Raw genomic sequence first — 23,781 nt, forward strand, 5'->3', positions numbered from 1 at the left:
GGACCTGGCACTTAGGACTAACCGTGTTTTCAAGTCACCCGTGATTCTGGGTAATTAGTAATTACTTTTGCTATTTATTCATTCCAAAATATTTATTGAGGCTGTATCAGGGTAGGAGGATAACAGTGAACATTATCATCATAATTGCTAACTTTTGTGAACATTTATTATGTGTCCGGTTCTGTTCTAGGACCTCATGTACATTAATTCATTTAATCATCATGGCAACCCATGAGGCAGATACTGTTGTTATTTTTCCCAATTTTAGATGAAGAAAATAAAGCACAGGACGGTACTCATAGATGCTGAGGTAATAAGTATTAGTAATAAAATTAAGTCAAGGCACTTACATAACAGAAAATAACAAATTCTGTAGATGATCATTTCAAGCTATTACAGGACCAAGGATGAAAAGGTCTGTGACAGGGGCTTCCCTGGTGGCGCAGCGGTTGAGAGTCCGCCTGCCGATGCAGGGGACACGGGTTCGTGCCCCGGTCCGGGAGGATCCCACATGCCGCAGAGCGGCTGGGCCTGTGAGCCATGGCTGCTGAGCCTGCACGTCCGGAGCCTGTGCTCCGCAATGGGAGAGGCCACGGCAGTGAGAGGCCCGCGTACCGCAAAAAAAAAAGAAAAAAAAAGGCCTGTGACAAGGGAAAGCGGAGGAGGATGAAGTAGTCACTCCATTTCAGTCATGCCAAAATTGCCATAGAGGCCCCTGTGTTGGAAGTGCCCATGCCCACCAAGGTTCAGTGTTTCTAGGGATGTAACATCTTGCTGGACTTGAGGCCTCACCTTGAACTCTGAATGGGTCTCTTCACCAGTCAGTTCAGCTGGCTGACTGCATTTCCCAAATTGCCAGGGAATGGACCATGAAGTATGGGAATGAGATCTTTGTAAAAGGTTGTATTTTTTTTAGGCATACAACAAATTATGGAAACCAAGTCCTATCTTGACTACGGAGCACTTTCATTGTCTGGTCCTGGATATCACCAGGGAAATCTCTAACAGCTTCTCCAGTAACTTTCCTCGGGCCCAAGGTCATCACAGTAAGGGATGCAAGCTCACCCCACATTTGTGCAATGTTTGCTCACAGGTGCCTGCCTTCCCTCTGATTAACCCAGGAGTGGGATCCGTGCGTCGGCTTGGGCTCCTGACCCAGGACTTGCTGCATGTCGTGGGCAAGGCCTCCGAGCTCTCTTTTATTCAGAAACCTCGCTACAGCTTAGCAGGGCTGCATCCTGAAATGCCGTCCTCCTTTGGCAGTACTTCCATGATCCATCCTCAAGAGTAAGAACTTTCTCTTGCCCACCGTGCTGTATCTTTTCTTTCTTCATTTCGTCTTCCATCTGAAGCAGAGCCCAGTGGATCTTACCATAAGCAGTTCAAGTTGCTGCTCTGTCCTCTGTGTCCAGGAGCTGGATACAAATTCACCGATGGCTGATTTCAATAATCTTCCACGTTAGACCCGCATGGGAGAGTACGAGAAATATCTGGGTTGAGAAAGATTTTTGTCCTTTTATCAGAAAGAACAGCTTGTTCACTTTAAACTTGTTAGGGAAAAAAAATTCCCTGGAACTAAAATAGTAATAGAATTCGACATCAAAAGAGGGGTAGAGAGTGAGGCAGAGATAGAGTGCAGGTTGGTTTACGGGATAGAAAAATCTGTGCGTTAGGAAAGGAAAAAACTGGATAAAATGTTATGTATAAAGTTGGGCTCCCTTTCCGGGGCTGAGGGAAGAAGAATTTGACAAGTCTGAGTCCGTTTGTATAGGGGTCTGAGACCCTGGACACACGGGCAAAGGGTCTTTGTGGGGTGTTTTCCACTGCATTAACCCTGTCTAGGCATGGCTATTCGACTGGGGATAATTTTCCCTCCCAGTATATCAAAGCCAAAGTGGAAATATTTAGAGTCTAGCTGTCTTTTCAGAGAAAAGTTGGATACAGTAAACACTCGAGCTTCTATACTTAAATGACTTTCACCCCGTAGGCCCACGGAGGGCAGGGTTGTGAGGATTGACCAACCATGCAGTGTATGTAGTTCCCAATCCTCTTCTTTGCCCCTCTAGGCGGTACAGGCTGTGTGGACCTGGAGTGATAAGAAGGTTTTTCTTTGGGAACGTTATAAGGTGTGTGGCCATGCAAAACAAGCTCAAGGGAGGGAGGCTCCAGAGGGAGGGGATATGGGGATACATGTGTACATGTAGCTGATTCACTCTGTTGTACAGCAGAAAATAACACAACATGGTAAAGCAGTTATACTCCAATAAAGATTTAAAAAGGAAAAACAAATCAAGCTAAACCATATGTAGAAGAAGTCACCCCGTTACACGTGATAAAAGGGTGGACGTAGGTTATGGACACCCAAATCGAGCGACCAGGAGATGGTTAAGGAAAGGACTGGCCTCTAGGGGGCGCGCAAACCTGAAGGCTGGTGGCGAGTAAGCCTGTGACGGGGTCCAGAGCGGTCCTGAGGAGGGTGCACGGACCTTCCAGAGATGCTGCCCGCCATGCCCGAGCCCCGCACTTGGTCCTCTGACGTGTTTTCCTTTCCAACAGCCGGCACCTGCATCTCTTCGCCTAACTGCTGACCCTAGGCCAGTACTGACCTTGAATTTCCGGTGCCAGAGCCTGCTTTGCCTGCACACGTGGGTGGCTCTTACCCAATGACTCTGGGTGTGGAAGTACAAGTACTCCAGCGGCCTCACCCCTGATTGGGACAGTTTGACGTGGGGACGACACCGTCCCTAGAGCACTCCTGTGGGATTGCACCCAACCTGCCTGATAACCCATCTTCGCTTACCTTGCTGCCCATTCCTCATCCACTGCCCCCCTTACCTGCCAGTTTTTCCCGGAAACACCTCCTAAAAAAATCGCTTTTGCATGAATTCTGTCTCAGGGTCTGTCTGCTTCTGGGAAGACCAACCTAAGACAACAGGCCACTCAGGGTGTTCGCAGGCACACGCCAGTCCAGACGGGGACCCAGGCTCTCACAGCTCGGTGATCTTAGCCTTTGAGATCCGTCCATTTCTTCCCACCCCCCTTGCTTTGATTCCACGATCACCAAACCACCTTCCAGTTATCATTTATCTTCCCACTGGGCTTTTCTCTAAGTAGAGAAGATGTTTATCAGCATTTCAAGTTCATTTTGGCAGTTTTATTTCTCACCGTCCATTTAGAGTTCTGGTGTCAGGAATGCAACTCTGTCGCCAAGAGTCAGACCATCCCTCAGAAACTGACAAACTGTATTTCAAAACCTGCAACTCAGACATCTTGGAAACACACCAGGTGCCACCTTGAGAGGGCGTGTTTTGAAAGACACCAGCCTCTCCTGGCACCTTCTTTACTGGGCTACTCTTTAACCAGCAGAAGCTTCAATGCGTTGGTCTCCTGACCCGGCAGAGCTGAGAACATGGATTGTAAATGTTTCCTTCACCTCCTTGAGAACGATCCCTTCCTTCTCTTATTCCTCTGAGAGGCAGACCAATTCTTTGGCTAGAATCTTTAGAGAGAGATCCAGATTTGGGGTCAAATCCCATGACTTGTGCAATTTATAAAATCCACTACTTACATCCTGGGAGGTTTATCATTTGGATATTAAGGGGAGAAATAAAACTTTTTTCTTGTGGATGCATCAAAGGTGTGGAATAGAACTAGAAACGTGGCTAATTTGGAGCATGGTTTATCTCTAGCTCTTCCACAACAGGCAGAATCACAATCTACTCTTTTGCTTCTGTGATTTCATATTTATTCATCTATAGAAAGGTTTTGTTTTGTTTTTTTTCAAAAAAAGAAGAAAGCTTGAGTTTTGATGAATGAGTAGAGTGACCGATGATAATGATTAATAAGGTAGGGTCACACACAATGAGCACAAAAGAATCACGTTAATATATTTTCCCAAATAAACTTTGCTTCATAAGACTCTTACTTGCGTGGAGGGTAATACACTTTTCATTGAGTTTTTCTTTTTCTGGACGGAAGTTCCAAATTCATGTGCAGCATGTAATTCCCTCGTCTTCCTCCTATGCACCTGGCACAAACCTGAAGGTCGGGTGGGGTCACTCCCATTGGATAATAAACTATAAAAAGTGGGTCGAGAGAGAAGCACAGAAGGCAGAAGCTACTCTGAGCTCCCCTGATGAGAGTGTCTTAACATTTTTGCCGCAGGTTTGAAATGTGGCCTCCGGGGACCGCTGTTTCCTCTTCTGAGTCATTGGCAGGCAGCCCTCTTCCCCCTGCAGTTCTGAGCTCCACCACTAAGAGCCGCTGCTGCATCGAATTCCACCTCGGAGAAACCAAACTGAAAGTTGGGGGGAAAATGACGATGAGATCACTTCCTCCGTGTGTCTTTCCACTTCGGGGAATGTCTTTCAATTAAAACGCCAGACACAGACAATCTCATCATTCATGGCCTGCCTCCTTCAGAGCTCGGTTGGAGGCCAGGGCCGGCAGGAGCAAGGCTCTTTATTTGAAGGAGCTGTCTGTGCCGTGGAAAGAGAAGCCAGAAATAGACCTGGGGAAAAATAAGAGAATGGGGACGTAGCAGATGCTCAGAGCCGTTTCTCTTTATAAATATTTCTGTCCACTTCCCATCCTCTTCCATGTCACGGCAGGCCATTAGCACTCTATTTCTGCTCCCGTGGGGTCTCTGGGCTGGGCCCACGCTGCTTCCCCTCATGAGGGCAGCTCTCCTTGGCCGAGGGTTTGACATCATGAGTTATTTTTATCCCAGTAGATTGCAGTATCATAACAGCATATATCTTGTGCCAAAGAATGGCCCCAAAGCTGATAAAGATAAGAAATTATCTCAAAGGTAAACTCCCGGATCTCAAAATGCTTCTCCAGATGGTCTATTTAAAGCCACTGCAAAACGAGTGACAAAAATATACACATCTTGACTGTGACCTGGAAAACAGTGTAGTATCTCCTCCAGTTTCATAATCACCCCCAAGAAGGCCTGTCCGACGTCTGGAGGAGATAAGTGCCCCCTGGCTGTGACTACAATTGGGGTCCAAGAAAGGGGCCCCCATCAATCACCCTAGATGTATCCAAAGGTATCCTTTCTACTTTCTTACTCTAATTAAAATTCCCCCACTGTGAATCCCTTTGGGTTAAGTTGTGATCTGGGGGTGGAAGCTGAAGAGTGCCTGAAGCTGCAGCCTACCTCAGTGTGGTCCCTAAGTGGAGAACCGTGGATCTGGATGTAGGGAAAGGAAACCGAGCTCAAGGGCAATGCAAACTAGAGGCTCCAGGGAAAGGCCACTCAGCCACCTGGCACGTGGAGATGGTTGGTGTCAGAGGGGGATGCAGGGAGCCCTGAGGGGCCTGAAAACACCCCTCAGGCAGCAGAACTCAGCATGACGTTGGACCACGTGAAATGGCTTCTTCTTGGCCAGGATCAGTTGGCTCTGGAGCCAGGCGATCCTGAATACACCACCCCTCCCAGGCGCCCTCACCTCACTGCACTTTCTCTAAACTCAGTGGGTTTTGGTGTCAATTATCCTGAAACTTTCTTCTGTGACACATCCAACAGATAACATCTCCATGGAAGACACCCCATCGGGTCGGCGTGGCCACAGTGCTGCTTGTTATACAATTAAACAAGGGGATAGTTGAGGCACATTTCCTGCCCTACTAGCTCTTGTTCCGCCCTTCTTGTTTCCAATAGTCAGATGACCCTGTGGCCTGGAGAGAGGCCATTGAAGAACCTCTGGTCTATAAGATCAGGAATGCAGGAGAATCTGTAGGAACAAGGTTTTCTCAGGAGCATTTATCAGCCTATCTACTGCAGATCATTAAAACTGCCATATAAAATCTAGTTGGATTGGGCTTCATTTGGGGTCTCTGGAAGATGGAATCCTGATATTGTCATCTGCATGGAGATGGGCTAAAATAAGTGGCTGTAGATAAGGAACACTCCAGAAAAGAGGCAGCTCCTGTGCAGAACACTGGACCCCTGGACCAAATGCCAGCTTCATGGGAGGCGTCCAGGTGCCATGACAACCAGAGCTGGGTGGACGGGAGGCTGTGCATTGGCTGACACACAGGCTGAACTGGGTGCTGCAACTTCCAGAAGGGAAGGAAAATAAAGAAGGGTCCACCTTCTAGTTCTCAACTCTATCTCCCGTTTGACCGAAAGCCGAGTGGAGTATGTGGACACGCTGCTTGGTAGGTCCTGAGGAGGGACACCTCTGAGCGTCCCCAGGCAGGAAAAAACCCACAAACCTAAAAGGCTCCTATAAGTCTGATCTGACAGATTCAAAGGCACTTTTTCTTTTTTTTTTCTGGTACGCGGGCCTCTCACTGTTGTGGCCTCTCCCGTTGCGGAGCACAGGCTCCAGACGCGCAGGCCCAGTGGCCATGGCTCACAGGCCCAGCCACTCCGTGGCATGTGGGATCTTCCCAGACCAGGGCACGAACCCGTGTCCCCTGCATCGGCAGGCGGACTCTCAACCACTGCACCACCAGGGAAGCCCTCAAAGGCACTTTTATCCTTCCAGATTCAAATTTTAGAGAATTTCCCTACAGTCATAGAGGAAAATTTAAGAATTTCTTGGAAAATAGTACAGAATAGACACCAAATACCGAAATCCAATCACATTCACGATGATTTTTTTCCTGCTTATCTTCTCTCCATTCACTAGTGAATATTAATAGCCACGATTGTCCTGCTCAACTCATCTGTAAACACTCCCAGGATCCAGCCCTGAGTTGTTTAGCTCCAGAAAGCCTTCCTTTAAACTATGCTAAGTGGTCACACCTCTCGCTGGATTCATCACTATTAAAATATTCTGAGCCTGTGGTGTATATTGTGCTGGCCTCCATTCAAATACCCCAAGGTAAACTGATTTATGAAACGTGAATGTAAGATGAAGAGGATGCTTTTTTTTTTTTTTTTTTTTTTGCGGTACGTGGGCCTCTCACTGCTGTGGCCTCTCCTGTTGCGGAGCACAGGCTCCGGACGCGCAGGCTCAGCGGCCATGGCACGGGCCCAGCCGCTCCGCGGCATGTGGGATCTTCCCGGACCGGGACACGAACCTGCGTCCCCTGCATCGGCAGGTGGACTTTCAACCACCGCACCAGCAGGGAAGCCCGAGGATGCATTTTATAAACACCTTCTCAGGGTAGTATACCAACAGCGGTACCAACTATATTTTAAACAATAACCTTATCTTGGGAATGATTGTATAGGCTCCCACAGAGACTATGTTGAAGAAAAAATACATTTGTTTGGTCAAGCTGTGTGCTCTGTGCATTGACATGTCAATTTCATTTCCCAAAATTCACAGATTTCTGGACCTTGATAGGCACAGATCACTTTTGGAAAGTGACTATATTCCATTTGAAAGGCTTCAAAAGTTAGCATTCAACTTCTCTTTGCAGAGATTTCTCGAGTAACTAAGTTCAGCCCAGGAGGTTTCTACCCAGGGTTTTAGAGAGATGACATTTAAGAGGGTGATAAATGCAGGTACGACATTCAAGAGTTTCGAGGCGGACTTTGGGGCCAGGCGGCCTGGGCTTGGAGCAGAGCTCACTCACCGACGCTGGCAGGTCCCGCCTGAATTCAGGAGTCCTTGGCTCCGGAGCTGATTTTTGACCGTTTCTGATTTCCAGAAACGGCAGCTTCATTGGCTTCAACTCAACTTTAAGCTCTGCTGCCTTAGGCTCATGCCTAAAATTATAAGCACAAACCAATATTTAATTTTCATGGGCGGGTTACCGTAGTTACGGTAGTACTATAGAACAGAAGATAGGTAACCATTTATAAGTTTAGGAGTACAGCCTATGCTTTAGAGTTCTAAGTAAATGTCATAAAATACAAATACCGAAGTTTGGATCTAAAGTAGCCTACGTGCCCCCAGGGGGTCCAAGCATAGTGGGTACCTGATACTTTCTCTACCATAAAAAGCCTAAGAAGAGTTATTTTCTCCAACTCCTCGGCCAGCGCAGTGTTAGACTCAGGGCTGATGTTGATTTGACAACGAGCTTGCATTAGGTACAAAGCAAAAGGACGACCCTGTGATATAATTACAGAGAGTTACACGCAGCATGCTAAATGCCATTCGAAACCATATAGTCTGCAAAAATTCTATTCGGCCTACAGTGAGGCATCAATCACACCAATATTTCTCTGTCATCTATTTAGCTCTTCTGTACCCCACACAATTTCTTTTGTCACGGCATCTCCCAGAGCTAAAAGGAAACGAACTTCTGCCCACGGAAAACATATTCAGATCGTTCATTAAGCAGCTTTATTTAAAAAAGCGTTATAAGGACAAACCAGAGCAGGAAGCCAGTTGCCACTGGACTCAGACTGAGTAATTGGAGTTTTCATCTTATGTTATGCTCCAAGGAGACAACTGAATCTAAAAAATGTGGACCCTTTTAGACTGCACGCTACACTCCCGCACTTTACTTCTAGTGAGATGATCCATTTTTCCACAACTTAAAAAGACAGCTGACACTTTTGTTGTTTAACTCCATACATGTGAATTTACTAGATGCCAACAAAAATCTTAAATTTTAAAATTTATTCTAATGATCTCCAAACTTTTAAAATGCACTGGTAACATTCTCTAATAAATCAAGGCCTAATACATACTTGGGGTGACATAATCAGCAATGAGGGCAGAAGTAACTCCTATCTCAAGCAGTCATTTTGATAAAGGCACTTTCGGGGCCTCTTTGTGTGAGATGGATCGTATGCAGATTGCTTTTTTATTGGAGGTGTGGTTGGCAGAGGGATTGGGTAAAAATCAAAGCAAACAGTGACTCTGCCATTTTCTTGTTGTTTACCTTTGCTGAACGGTTAGCATTATCACTGGTGTAGAATTTCGTAGAAAAAACCTTCTCAAGTCAGTTGCTCATTTTATAAGGATACATCTATTTGTATGTATGTATGTATGTATGTATGTATGTATGTATGTATGTATGTATTCTTTGGCCACGCGGCAGGCACGTGGCATCTTAGTTTCCCGACCAGGGACTGAACAAGCACCCCCTGCAGGGGAAGCACAGAGTCTTAACCACTGGACTGCCAGGGAAGTCCCAGAATACATCTATTTTAAAACTAAGAAATGTAATCTACGAAGTCACTTCATCCAGTGTGAACCAAAATTGCAACGCATCACAATGCACTGAAAGTAAACCATCACTGAGGACACACCACCAGCCCTTATCTTGTGGGATTCCCATTCCTTCGGACAAGGGACTCCTCCAGCCCACAGTGTGGCATCCAAACCATGTGAGACCAATGAGGGCCTTGGTCTCAACTAGTATTTTAAATAGTGCTAAAAGAATTTCTTACCTTTAGATAAAGAAGGCAAATGGAAATAGAATACAAACACTTCCTCCTAAACCCCAGTGAATAATCTTATGTACTTGCTTGCCCACCCATCTTAAGACCACTGGTTTAAGATCACTGTCTCTTAAACTGCTCCATAAGTCACTGGCATCAGAATTGTGAGATATAATTATTTAAAATATAGATTTCCAGGGTCTATTTTGGATGAAACTTTTTCAAGTCTTTGAAAGTACAGTCCAGTAATCTTTACTGAATAATAATAAATATTGAACGTGTGTTGTTAGACAGATTTTTTGCAAAACTTTACATGTATATTAAACTATTTAATCCTTAGACCAACACTGTGGGTTACATACTCTTCTTATGCCCATTTTACAAACGGAGAAATTGAGGCACAGAGAGGTTAAATAACTTGCCCAAGGCTACATGCTAATAACTGGCAAAATCTGGATTCAAAACCAGAACTGGAATTAAAAACACTCTTAGACACTGTGAAACTAGTTCTTTAGATGATTCTTGTACACATTAGGTTTAGAATCACTGATTTACATGATTTTCTGAACATCTTGAAATTGAATGTATATGAAGATCATGCTTAGCTTGTTTCTGTGTCAAGTTATTTGTAAGATCAAAAAGGAATTTTTATTAAAAATCATTAACCTCTGACTGCAGATTACCAAATGTTATTCCCAGGAAATAGAAAATCAAATACGCCAGAATATACACAGTATTTGGTAATTTCCTTAATTAATTTACAAATAACGTCAATAGGTGTGACTAAAATTGCAGGGGTTTTTATTTCTCTCACATAGTCTTTTAACAAAAAAAGAGGTCACACTGCTGTCTGAACCCACGTATCACTTCGCAGAGAGCGTAATTGAGAACAAATGTTTCTAGAGCAGTGTCCCTGGCATCAGAAAAAGAGAAGCGGCTCCATTTGGATGTCCAGTGCAGGTGGGGTCTATTTTTGGTCTCTCCAGCTATATTGTGGGGTGGGAGGATACAAGACAATCAAATCCCTTACCGGTGCTCAAACACCCCATTAAAACGGGGTAGCAAAGGAGGCACAGAGCTGTTGCCCTTAGGATCCCAGTGCAGACAGGATGTCTGGGTAGGTCTCACTTTAAGGTGTATGAGAGGTGGGTGTATGAGTGATATATAGTCAAGGACGTAGTCACTCTTCTGTAGCCCAAAGTCCAGGTCAGTAGCCCTAAGGTGCTGCAGTATCACTAAGGGATCATGTTAAAAATACAAACCCTTGGGACTTACGTTCAGAGATTCTGTCCAACGGGGTCAAGGATCCAGCATTTTATGAAGGATTCCAGGTGAGTTCAATGCAGGTGGTATAATTACCACACTCTGAGAAAAAAATGGTGGAGAAAAGAGTTATCACTAGGATGAATATAACTGGAACAGAAGATAACACTTTGAAAAATGAAAAATATCAATCACTCAGAGCAGCACAGAGATGGACCTCAAAATTGGAGGGAAAGAGGAGAAAACAAAAACTGAGGAAAATGATGAATGCAGAAGCAGGGAAAGGGATGAAGCTAATTCACAAAGGTCCTTCCTCTGCTGCCTCCTTCTTCAGCTGAGAAGAACAAAAGAGCCATTGGATATCACCCCTGGTCTGCATGACTTCTGATGGCCAAAAAAGGTGACCAGGGTATCATTTGGGGGCCATCGTTTGATCACCATGCAGGGCCACACAGAGGTCGTACTGGGAACCGAAGTGAACAACCAGGAGCCAAGGGAGGTCTACTCTGGTGCCCTCTGGTTCCTGCAGGAGGATGTGATTGGATTGTTTGACTAATATCACTGTCTGCAGAAAACTAAAACCCGCTACTCAGAGACTCGCCTGGTCCTCTTGATGAGGAGGGCTGTTTGGCAGTGGGTCTTATCCACAGGAGCAACACAGGGAAAGGAACTTGCCGTTAGGCCATCTGAGACTCTGCCAGCTTCAGAGGTGAAGGTAGCTCGTAATATCTGTGATATTGTGATTATAATAAGAAATGTAGGTTTGGCCTTATCCTGTTCCTGGCACAGAGCCACTAAAATCCTTGGAATTTCCTAAGTATTGAGAGCAATAAAAGATGTCTTTTGTTATGTTAATGAAGCGACTTTTGGACAGCCTCTCCATCACTAAGGATGGAGGCTTGGGTTGCCACGGGAACCAACCACATGATTAAAGGTGGGAACTTTCAGTCCCAACCCTAGACCTCCAGGGAGAGGAGAGGGGCTGGAGATTGAGTTCAATCAATGGCCAATTATTTAATCAAACATGCCTGTGTATGAAACCTCTATAAAAATGCTAAGGGACTGGGTTTGGAGCACTTCCAGGTGGGTGAACACATGGAGATGCAGGGAGACTGGTGAGCTCAGAGAGCATGGAAGCTCTACATGCCTTCCCACATCCCTTGCCTACGCATCTCTTCTATCCGGATGTCCCTGAGCTATATCCTTTTATGATAAATTGGTAAATCTATTGATAGTGAGTTTCTCTAAGTTTGTGAGCTACTCGAGAAAATTAACCAAACCCAAACAGAGGGGCTTGTGGCAACCTCCAATCTGTAGCCTGTGGATCAGAAGCCCAGGTGACCGCCTGGATTGACGTCTAAAGAGGAGGGGGCAGCCTTGTGGGACTGAGCCCTTAACAGTGGAATGTGATACTGTCTCCAGGTAGATAGTGTCAGAGTTGAGTTGGATAGTAGGACCCCCAGCTGTGTCAGAGAGTTGCTTGGTGGTGTGAAAAACAAACACACGCACACACTGGAATCACTGTCAGAACATAGTATTAACTTTATGCCTTTCACCACAGGTCTGTTGTCCACTTGCTTGTGTTCTAAGAGCAGGATTTGGTAGAGAGGTGTGATGCCACACAGTTGAGAGTCCTGCTTAGATGCCTCAGTTTTGTGGGTTTTTTTATAAATTTATTTATTTATTTGTTTTGGCTGCATTGGGTCTTTGTTGCTGCATGCGGGCTTTCTCTAGTTGTGGTGAGCGGGGGCTACTCTTTGTTGCAGTGCGTGGGCTTCTCATTGCGGTGGCTTCTCTTATTGTGGAGCATGGGCTGTAGGCGCGCAGGCTTCAGTAGTTGTGGCACACGGGCTCTAGAGCACAGGCTCAGTAGTTGTGGCTCATGGGCTTAGTTGCTCCGTGGCATGTGGGATCTTCCCAGACCACGGCTCAAACCTGTGTCCTCTGCATTGGCAGGCGGATTCTTCACCACTGCTCCACCAGGGAAGTCCCAGGTGCCTCAGTTTTTTAACATGTCTTATTAACAGATGGCCTCACCTTCAAATGCTGTGCTGTCACACACACCTACCCATACCTGCACTCCAGAGGAGAGTAACCTTGACCTATCAGCAGCTCAGCTTCTTATCAAAAGTCTCCAAAGAAGGATCCAATATTTATGTGCAAATAAAAAATATGATTCAGCTAGAAAAACTATAATGTGTCCCTAGATAAAGCTGGAATTAAGAGATTTGCAGACTGAAACTACATTGTTTTAACATCCTGCAAACTTTTAGTTTGGCAATGGGCCTCTAGCTATCAGAAGAAAGCCGTACATACTTTCCTGCTCATATATGGAAGGAAATGCTTAAGAATATCATCCACTTTTCACTCAGTGCTTCTCCATTTTAAGTTTCACGTGGGTTAAGAGTCCGCACTCCCAGTGCAGGGGTCCGGATTCAATCCCTGGTGAGGGAACTAGATCCCGCATGCCACAACTAAGAGTCTGAATGCTGCAACTAAAAGATCTCACATGCTGCAACTAAAGATCCAAAGTGACACAACTAAGACCCGGTGCGACCAAAATAAATAATAAATAAATAAATAAATATTTTTTTAAAAAAGAAATTTATTGCAAGCTTAAGTGTAAGGAAAAGTTTTCCTTTTGCTGATAAACCAGCATAACTTTTCTATATTCTCTAAGATATCCAGATATCTGTTCTGACCTTTAATCCGAATATTTCTCTTTTATCCATAGTTCCTCTAATTCTGAGTGGCTTGTATTTTCCTGTTTGTGAATGTTACTTACATCGTTTCAAGTTGCTTCAAATGTTTGGTGAAATTACGTATGTAGGTAGGTATGTGGATAGATGATGGATGATAGGTAGATAGACAGATAGACAGATGATGGATGGAAGATAATTTTCCAAGTTAGGGAAGGTAGGCTTCTCTCTCTTATCATTTGCTCCCTTCCTGAAAGCTTCAGGCTGTGAAGGAAGTCCAGGTCGTGCTGCTTTCGCTACCTGTGGTGCTGCACTGCTTATATTTGCTCTGTTTCCCTACCTGTTGACTTCTTTTACTCACGTGCAGTTTTTACTGCTCAGTGTTGAAGGAGACAGATGAGGGCCAAGAAAAGAATGGATGCAAGAAAGAACAAACGTAAGGGGTTCCACACTAGGAGCCTGGGGAGGTAATGAATGGATGCATTCTATTAGGGGAAATTCCCCAATCATGAGCCTTCCATGGAATTCTTCCTTGCCTTCAGCTGTCCCGACTCCTGAGTGTAAGAGAAAGGGAACACCTTTTTGAGTATGTTATTTTAGATCTTGTATATCTTCACATGTGCTAAAAGGCACAGTTGAGCTGCCAATGTATTTGCCTTATTCAAAAAAAAAACAGCTTTCATTGTGGTGTTTTCCAGGCAACTGTCTTCTGCTTTGATCTTTCCTTGACCCAAATTCATGAAGTCACTGAATTTTAGAGCTTTATCTAACTTGAAAGATAAGCTAGTCTAACCAATCCATTTGGTGAAGAGCAAAGATTTTTCGAGTAAAGCAGATTTGTATAAAACCACTGCTCCGGGGCTTCCCTGGTGGTGCAGTGGTTGAGAATCTGCCTGCCAATGCAGGGGACATGGGTTCGAGCCCTGGTCTGGGAAGATCCCACATGCCACGGAGCAACTGGGCCCGTGAGCCACAACTACTGAGCCTGCGCGTCTGGAGCCTGTGCTCCGCAACAAGAGAGGCCGCGATAGTGAGAGGCCCGCACACTGCGATGAAGAGTGGCCCCCGCTCGCTGCAACTAGAGAAAGCCCTCGCACAGAAACGAAGACCCAACACAGCCAAAAATAAATAAATAAATTTATTAAAAGAAACAAAAAAAAAACCACTGCTCCGTTGCTGAGAAACCTTAGACAATTAAGATCGTTTAGACCTGATTTCAAAACTAAAATAAATTTATATCAGAATGAATGTATAGTGCTTGGTACAGTAATTTCTCATCAGTAACTGTTATGATTATTATTTTTGTCAGGCCCAGGCAGACGAAGTGACTTGTTCAAGGCCACACAGCAAGTTGTGGAAGAATTCAGAGTAGTAAGGCAATTCCCAGACAGGTGCTCTTACCAGTATATAATACTAGTTTGTGGATCCCTCCCAAACAATATTTCATTTCTCAAAAAGAAAGAATCTTTTAAAAAAAATTTATTTATTTATTTTTGGCTGCATTGGGTCTTCGTTGTTGCGCACGGGCTCTCTCTAGTTGCGGCGAGCGGGGGCTACTCTTCATTGCAGTGCGCAGGCTTCTCATTGCAGTGCCTTCTCTTTGTTGTGGAGTGCGGGCTCTAGGCGCACGGGCTTCAGTAGTTGCGGCATGCGGGCTCAGTAGTTGTGGCTCATGGGCTTAGTTGCTCTGCGGCATGTGCGATCTTCCCAGACCAGGGCTCAAACCCATGTCCCCTGCATTGACAGGTGGATTCTTAACCACTGTACCACCAGGGAAGTCACCCCCCCAAAAAGAAAAGAATCTTACCAAAAAGTGTAATTTATTGCACTCCAGCTGTGTGCTCAAGTACTCTGTTAGGTGTTTGCAAATGTTATTTCATCTTTACCATAATCTGAAATATAGATATTGTTACACTTATTAAAAAACTGAGGCTCAGAGAAGTAACTCACCCAAAGTCACAAAACCTGGAAATGACAAAGCCAAGATTTGAACCTGGTCTCTCTGTCCCCCAAACCTATCAATGCATGAGCTACGTCGCATATCTGTGTTGTCTAAATGGAAACTGGGCTCAGGAAGTCTCCTAGTAGACCCAAGGAACATGTGACTTCACATAAAGGAGTGATGAAAACCACCAAGCAAGAGTCAGAATTACCAATCTTTATTTGGCTAAAAAGTTTGTTCAACAGACCCTCCCACTTTGAACATCTGCCCTGACTCATCTGATTCACAGAGATGCTGCTCTGCTAGGTCTGAAATGAGTAATTAAATGAGAAGACTGCTAACTGTCCACCAAAACACACTCTCCCCTTCTTATATGTTAGTATATCTTGGCCATGGCTCTCGGGCTAGATTGCCTGTTTTTTAGCCTGTGGTTATAGGTGGTTAGGTGTGGCCATAGGACTAGGTTCTCACCAATGAAGTGTGAGTTTTGGATGTAAGCCATATGGATGTGCTCTCTTCCACTGTATGCTCTCCCCTACAACTGGCTGTTCTGGAACAGAAAGTGGCAGAAGTCCAGCTTTGACCATTGAGGGGATGCCTCTAAGGGTGATAGCACCATGATTGGAGAGGAACCTTGGAAGGAACTGCCTTGCTTACCCTGAAACTCTCAACTGAGAGAGAAACTTCCATATCCTTCAAGGCACTGTGTTTCATGGTCTCTTTTCAGGCAGTTGTTTAGCTTTATCATAACTTAAACAGGGATGAAATAATTGGGTAAGACTCCATGGAGAAATGGACTTGAGTTGTACCTCAAAATATTTATTAAAGATTAATCAAATGCAAAGGAAAAAGGCAAAGACAAAGAAAAACTGTCCTTTATCATTGTCTGTTAGTGATCAGACACTCCCTGTCCATTAAAATAGAACAATAAATTCTATCCTTAGTGAGAGTGTCACATTTTGAGAGAACAGAATTGCTTAATAATGTAAAAAAATACTCTAAATGCAAATGTCCAATAGGGTAAAAGTATCTTTAATTTTCATTTAAGTGTCTAGGCCTGGTTTCTCTATCCACAATTCGGGGAACTTTTAATGGAAAAAGAGGACTTACTGTGGTTCTATCTGTGGTTACGTAAAATTGTAGGATAAAACCAACTCTAATTCTATGGTGCAACTGGAAAAGGCACAAGCAATTACAATTTGAATATATCTGCTGTATCCTTAGTTATGTAACTCTACCTTTTATCTTTTTAAAAGGGACTTTTCACTCAAGACATGATGAAAATAACGGGTACCAGATTGCTGTCCTGCCATAAACAACTGAAAACTGCTATGAGTCACTGGATGAAAATCAATATAGGACTAGTGAAAAGAAAAACAAAGAAAGTGAGCCCTACCATCCTTCCGACTTTCTACCTGGTGGCATTTTCGGGGCAGCATTCAGGCAGGAGAAACTTGAGAAGATCATGGTCTCAGTGAGTTGAGGAAGCAGAGATCAGAGTCTGCAGGGGTTGAGGTGTGACTGGGGTTTGCATTGTGAAGGGCCAGAGGGGAGAAGGGTACGCAGGAAAAGAGTCCCAGAGATATGCTTGAGGTCCCTTAGTCTTGTGGAATACTAAATGGGTCATGCAAAAGGGTAAAAAGTCTATGAGGCTGAGAAAAGAATGACATGGGATTTGTATGCTAAAAATCCCCACAGTTCACCCAGGGCTGGGAGATGTCCAACTTTCAACCAGCCAGAGTGAATTGAACAACTGGAACATTCAGGAGAGTCCCCTGAAAGCTCACAGTTTAGCAGTGGAGTGAAACCACCCCTGAAGTAAAGGTAGTGCCAGATTTGCCCTAACACAGCTTTAAAACAAGCTTCAAGAGTTTGAAAAAGAATGGATATATGTATATGTATAACTGAATCATTTGCTGTACATCTAAAACTAACACAATATTGTAAATCAACTATACTCCAATATAAAATAAAAATTTAGATTAGAAAAAGAATTACTCTAAAAAAAACAAACTTCAAAAAAATCAAGCTGAGTCTCAAGTCATTTTAGTAGAAAACAAAGTCCAATACTCTATAAAGACATCAAAATCTAGCACTCAACATCACACTAATCACAAAGTCTAGCTTCCAATAAAAAATTTATTAGACACACGAAGAAGCATTAAAATGTCATTTGTAATTTGCATAAAAATGCATCAAAGATCCAGGAAAGACAGACATAGTACAATTAGCAGACAAGGACTTTAAAATATGTTTTCTAAATACACTACAGGATTTAAAGGAAAATAGGAGATCATGAGGAGAGATACGCAAAATGTATTTTAAAAGAACCTAATGAAACTTACAGAGTTAAAAATGCAATGTTTAAAATGAAATTTTTACTGAAAGCAATAAAAAGCAGATTAAGAACTACAAAAGAAAATAACAATGAATTTGCATACATATAATCAGAAAGGTAGTACAGAGAGAATAAAAAGAAAAAGTTGAGTCTCAGTGACCTGTGAGAGAATATCAAGGAGGCAAACGTGCAGTTTCATTCCCATAAAAATGAAGACTAGAAAAAGTATTTTTAAAGATTATAGCTGAAAAATATCCAAATTTTATTAAAACAACAAAACCACAGGTCCAAGAAGCTCAACAAACTACAAGCAGACTAAACACCTGTAGGAAACTACACCATGGCAGGCTACAATCAAATTGTTAAAAGATGGTGAGTGAGAGACATCTGGAGAGCAACCAGTTGCAGGGGAACAGGCATTGTATATAGGGGACAAAAATAAGAAAGAGCATGGATATCTCCATGGGAGCCAGAAGACAGTGGAGAAACATCTATAAGTATTGGGAAAAAAACCCAAACACTGTCAACCAAGAATTTCATATCCAGCAAAAATTTCCTTCAAAAATGAAGGCAAAATAAAGAATTTTCAGGCAAAGAGGAAGCCCAGATGATTCACTGCTAGCAATTCTGCCCTTCAAGAGGGTCTTCAGGCAGAAGAAAATGATGCCAGATGGAAAATGATCTGTACAAAGTAATTAAGATAGTCAGAAACCATAAATATGCAGTAACTTAAAAATTCTTTTTCAATATTCTTTAAAATACAATTGACTATAACTCAAAACAAAAAAGTGAACAACCTGATTTACAAAATGGCCAGAGGAACTGAATTGGTATTTTTCAAAGAAGATACACAAATGGGCACCAGGTACATGAAAAGATGCTCAGCATCACTAATCATCTGGAAAATGCAAATAAAATCTCAGTGAGATATCACCTCACACCTGTTAAGAATGGCTGTCATCAAAAAGATGAGAGGCAACAAGTGTTGTTGAAGATGTGGAGAAAAGAGAACCCTGTGCACTGTTGGTGGGAATGTAAACTGGTGCAGCCACTGTGCAAAACAGTATGGAGGCTCCTCAAAAAATTAAAACTAGAATCCACCTGCCAGTGCAGGCGACACGGGTTCAAGCCCTGCTCTGGGAGGATCCCACATGCCACGGAGCAACTGGTCCCGTGAGCCACAACTACTGAGCCTGCGTGTCTGGAGCCTGTGCTCCGCAACAAGAGAGGCCGCGATAGTGAGAGGCCCGCGCACCGTGATGAAGAGTGGCCCCCACATGCCACAATTAGAGAAAGCCCTCGCACAGAAACGAAGACCCAACACAGCAAAAATAAATAAATATATAAATTAATAAACTCCTACCCCCAACATCTAAAAAAAAAAAAAAAGGGTATCTGCACTGCCATGTTTATTGCAGCAACAGCTAAAATATAGAAACAATCTAAGCGTCCACCAATGGATGAATGGATAAAGAAGATATATACCACACCTATCACACCTTCTTTATATTTGTGTCAAGAATAAAGAATTCTCACAAATCAATAATAATAATAATAGCACAAATAACCCTATTTTTTAAATGGGCAAAACATTTTAATAAATGTTAACTAAAGAACTTAATGGCCAATAAACACATGAAAAAATATTCAACATTACTAGTCATAAGGAAAGTGTAATTAAAACCATAATGAGATATAATTTTACATGCATTCCAGTGGCTCTGAACAAATGGAAATCTTACACATTACTGATGGAAATGTGAAGTGGTCAACCAGCTTGGAAAGCAGTTGGCAGTTTTTTATAAAATTAAAAGTACACTTACTATAAAAACCATATGATCATCTCAATAGATGCAGAAAAAGATTTTGACAAAATTCAACACCGGGTTATGATAAAAACTCTCCAGAAAGTGGGCATAGAGGGAACCTACCTCAACATAATAAAGGCGATATACAAAAAGTCCACAGCCAACATCTTCTCAATGGTGAAAAACTGAAAGAATTCCCTCTAAGATCAGGAACAAGACAAGGATGTCCACTCTCGCCACTATTACTCAACATAGTTTTGGAAGTCCTAGCCACGGCAATCAGAGAAGAAAAAGAAATAAAAGGAATACAAATTGGAAAAGGAGAAGCAAAACTGTCACTGTTTGCAGATGACATGATACCATACATAGATAATCCTAAAGATGTCACCAGAAAACTACTAGAGCTAATCAATGAATTTGGTAAAGTTGCAGGATAGAAAATTAATGCACAGAAATCTCTTGCATTCCTATACACTAACAACAAAAGGTCAGAAAGAGAAATTAAGGAAACACTCCCATTTACCATTGCAACAAAAAGAATAAAACCCCTAGGTATAAACCTACCTAAGGAGGTAAAAGACCTGTACTCAGAAAACTATAAGACACTGATGAAAGAAACCAAAGATGACATAAACAGATGGAGAGATATACCATGCTCTTGGATTGAAAGGATCAATATTGTATAAATGACTATATTACCCAAAGCAATCTACAGATTCAATGCAATCCCTATCAAACTACCAATGGCATTTTTTACAGAACTAGAACAAAAAAATCTTAAAATTTGTATGGAGACATAAAAGACTCCGAATAGCCAAAGCAGTCTTGAGGGAAAAAAACAACAGAGCTGGAGGAATCAGGCTCCCTGACTTCAGACTATACTACAAAGCTACAGTAATCAAGACAATATGGTACTGACACAAAAACAGAAATATAGATCAATGGAACAGGATAGAAAGCCTAGAGGTAAACCCACACACCTATGGGCAACTAATCTATGACAAAGGAGGCAAGGATATACAATGGAGAAAAGACAGTCTCTTCAATAAGTGGTGCTGGGAAAACTGGACAGCTACATGTAAAAGAATGAAATTAGAACACTCCCTAACACCATACACAAAAATAAAGTCAAAATGGATTAAAGACCTAAATGTAAGGCCAGACACTATAAAACTCTTAGAGGAAAACATAGGCAGAACACTCTATGACATAAATCACAGCAAGATTCTTTTTGACCCACCTCCTAGAGAAATGGAAATAAAAATAAACAAATGGGACCTAATGAAACTTAAAAGCTTTTGCACAACAAAGGAAACCATAAACAAGATGAAAAGACAACCCTCAGAATGGGAGAAAATATCTGCAAATGAAGCAACTGACAAAGGATTAATCTCCAAAATATAAACAGCTAATGAAGCTCAATATCAAAAAAACAAAAAACCCAATAAAAAACTGGGCAGAAGACCTACATAGACATTTCTCCAAAGAAGACATACGGATGGCCAAGAGGCACATGAAAAGCTGCTCAACATCACTAATTATTAGAGAAATGCAAATCAAAACTACAATGAGGTATCACCTCACACCGGTTAGAATGGGCATCATCAGAAGATCTACAAACAACAAATGCTGCAGAGGGTGTGGAGAAAATGGAACCCTCTTGCACCGTTGGTGGGAATGTAATTGATACAGCCACTATGGAGAACAGTATGGAGGTTCCTTAAAAAACTAAAAATAGAATTACCATATGACCTAGCAATCCCACTACTGGGCATATACCCTGAGAAAACCATAATTCAAAAAGACACATGCACCCCAATGTTCATTGCAGCACTATTTACAATAGCCAGGTCATGGAAGCAACCTAAATGCCCATCGACAGACAAATGGATAAAGAAGATGTGGTACATATATACAATGAAATATTACTCAGCCATGAAAAGGAACGAAATTGGGTCATTTGTAAAGATGTGGATGGACCTAGAGACTGTCATACAGAGTGAAGTAAGTCAGAAAGAGAAAAACAAGTATCGTTTACTAATGCATATATGTGGACTCTAGAAAAATGCTTCAGATGAACTGGTTTGCAAGGCAGAAATAAAGACACAGATGTAGAGAACAAACGTATGGACACCAAGGGGGGAAGGTGGGGGGAGGGGTGGTGGTGGGGTGATGAATTGGGAGATTGGGATTGACATGTATACAGTGATGTGTACAAAATAGATAACTAATAAGAACCTGCTGTATAAAAATAAAATAAAATGTTTAAAAAATGTACACTTACTTTGTGACACAGCAATTCCATCTCTAGGTATTTATCCAAGAGAAATGAGAACATATGTCCACAAAAATAGTTGGATGGTAATATTCATAGTTGTTTCATTCAAAGTAGCCTAAAACATAAAATAACCCAAATGTCCATGGATAAACACATTGTGGTATATTCATGTAATAGAATAGTATGCAGCAATTTAAAAAAATGAGCTACATTCTATATTCATTCAACAACATGGACCGAGTCTCAAAAACACTGAGTTTTTAAAAAGCCATGATACTACTTCATTTATATGAAATTCTAGAAAAGGCAACACTAATGTATAGTGCCAGAAAGCAAGTCAGTGGAGTTCATGACCAGGATTTGGGGAAGGGATTACTGCAAAGGGAAACAATGGAATTTTTTGTTTCAAATGCTCCATATCTTAATGTGGATGTTGTTACATGGGAGTATGCGTTTGTCAAATTCATTATACTGTAAAACAAAGAAAGTTGATTTTTTTAAAGGCGTATGTTTCTCTTTTCTCTGACTTTTTTTTTTTCCTCCTTTCTTTTCAGAATAAGATGTACCCGGCAGAGTTGCCTGGTTACTTTAAATCAGAAACTCCTTGAAAATCTGTTGATGAAGGGAGAATCACAGTGAGGTGATTAGAGCAGCTTGATTTGACATCTAAATGTAGAAGTTCTTAAGGGCAAAAAATCACCATTCGACTTGTTACCATGTAAAGAACGGCCTGAGGAGGAGGCCAAGTGGCATTACTACGGTAGGGGCCCCAGACTGTGAACTCACCGTTAACAAGGATTCCGAAACTTCATCTTTTCATTAGTAAGTCGATGTTTGCGTGGCAGATGAATTGCTAGTCTGATTGGAAATTCTTTCCTGCACTGAAGAAATGGCACCAATTAACAATATTCATCTGTCGGGCTCCCCTGGTGGCGCAGTGGTTAAGAATCCGCCTGCCAATGCAGGGGACACGGGTTCGAGCCCTGGTCCGGGAAGATCCCGCATGCCATGGAGCAACTAAGCCCGTGTGCCACAACTGCTGAGCCTGCGTTCTAGAGCCCATGAGCCACAGCGACTGAGCCAGCGTGCCACAACTACTGAAGCCCGTGCACCGCAACAAGGGGTGGCCGCTGCTCGCCACAACCAGAGAAAAGCCTGCGTGCAGCAGCGGAGACCCAACGCAGCCAAATTAGATAAATAAAATAAAAATAAATAAATTAAAAAAAATATTCGTCTGTCAGTTCAGCTCTGCAGGTTCAGGCTCATTTAACTTGATAAAAATAGCTCCTTTTTTTCTGAGTAGGGAGAGTTTTTCTCTGCCTCCATCTCTGGTTATGGGCAGAAGTGGTGAAGAGGCTTGTTACAGTGGTCACCTCCCTGTCTTGAATGCTCTCTTCCCAGCTGCAGTGTCACACGCCGCCCCATTTGTGGATGCCCATTTCAAGACTACCCACTGAAAAGCATGCACAACATAAGAGCAGTGAGCTTCAGTTTTGCTGGGGGGCCTTACTGGGGACTCTAGCCCAGGAGATGATAGCTCTGAGGAACTGATGAAATTTTTTGGCTGGGATGTAGTTAAGTATGCATCTTGGTGAAAGAGGACTGCTAATCACAGAAAACATCTATCTCAAGATATTAATTTTAGTGCTTCTCATGTATGGGAAGATGCAAGAATCTGAGGACCTCAAAACACTTCCTCAGATATGCAGCTTAACTATCTAGGGGCCAGTATATCCAAAACACAAAATGCTTCCTTTTTTTTTTCTATCCTGAATGACCCACAGGGCACACCGTCAGTGCATGACTTCAGTGGTTCATGACTGGATCCTTGTAGAACTGGAATGGTGGGCAACATCTGCTTGTTTGTTTACAAACAAGCTTCTTTGGTTTCTTTACTACAAAAGTCACTCTAAGCATATCTTTTTTTTTTTTTTTTTTGCGGTACGCGGGCCTCTCACTGTTGTGGCCTCTCCCGTTGTGGAGCACAGGCTCCGGACGCGCAGGCTCAGCGGAGGCTCCGGACGCGCAGGCTCAGTGGCCATGGCTCACGGGCCCAGCCGCTCCGTGGCATGTGGGATCTTCCCAGACCAGGGCACAAACCCGCGTCCCCTGCATCGGCAGGCGGACTCTCAACCACTGCGCCACCAGGGAAGCCCTC

General features: G+C 43.0%; 1 long non-coding RNA gene across 1 annotated transcript; it reads right to left on the reverse strand.

The window, feature by feature from the left end:
- Nucleotides 1–241: 241 nt before the first annotated feature.
- On the reverse strand, nt 242–22,537 carry LOC132596798 (uncharacterized). The gene is made up of 5 exons (XR_009562804.1): nt 22,410–22,537; nt 21,630–21,738; nt 10,571–10,660; nt 7,537–7,669; nt 242–1,490 (listed from the first exon to the last, which is right to left on the reverse strand). It is a non-coding gene; the product is annotated as an uncharacterized lncRNA (long non-coding RNA).
- Nucleotides 22,538–23,781: the final 1,244 nt, after the last annotated feature.

Source organism: Globicephala melas, chromosome 2, assembly GCF_963455315.2.
Source record: "Globicephala melas chromosome 2, mGloMel1.2, whole genome shotgun sequence".
In the NCBI taxonomy this organism is placed as follows: Eukaryota; Metazoa; Chordata; class Mammalia; order Artiodactyla; family Delphinidae; genus Globicephala; species Globicephala melas.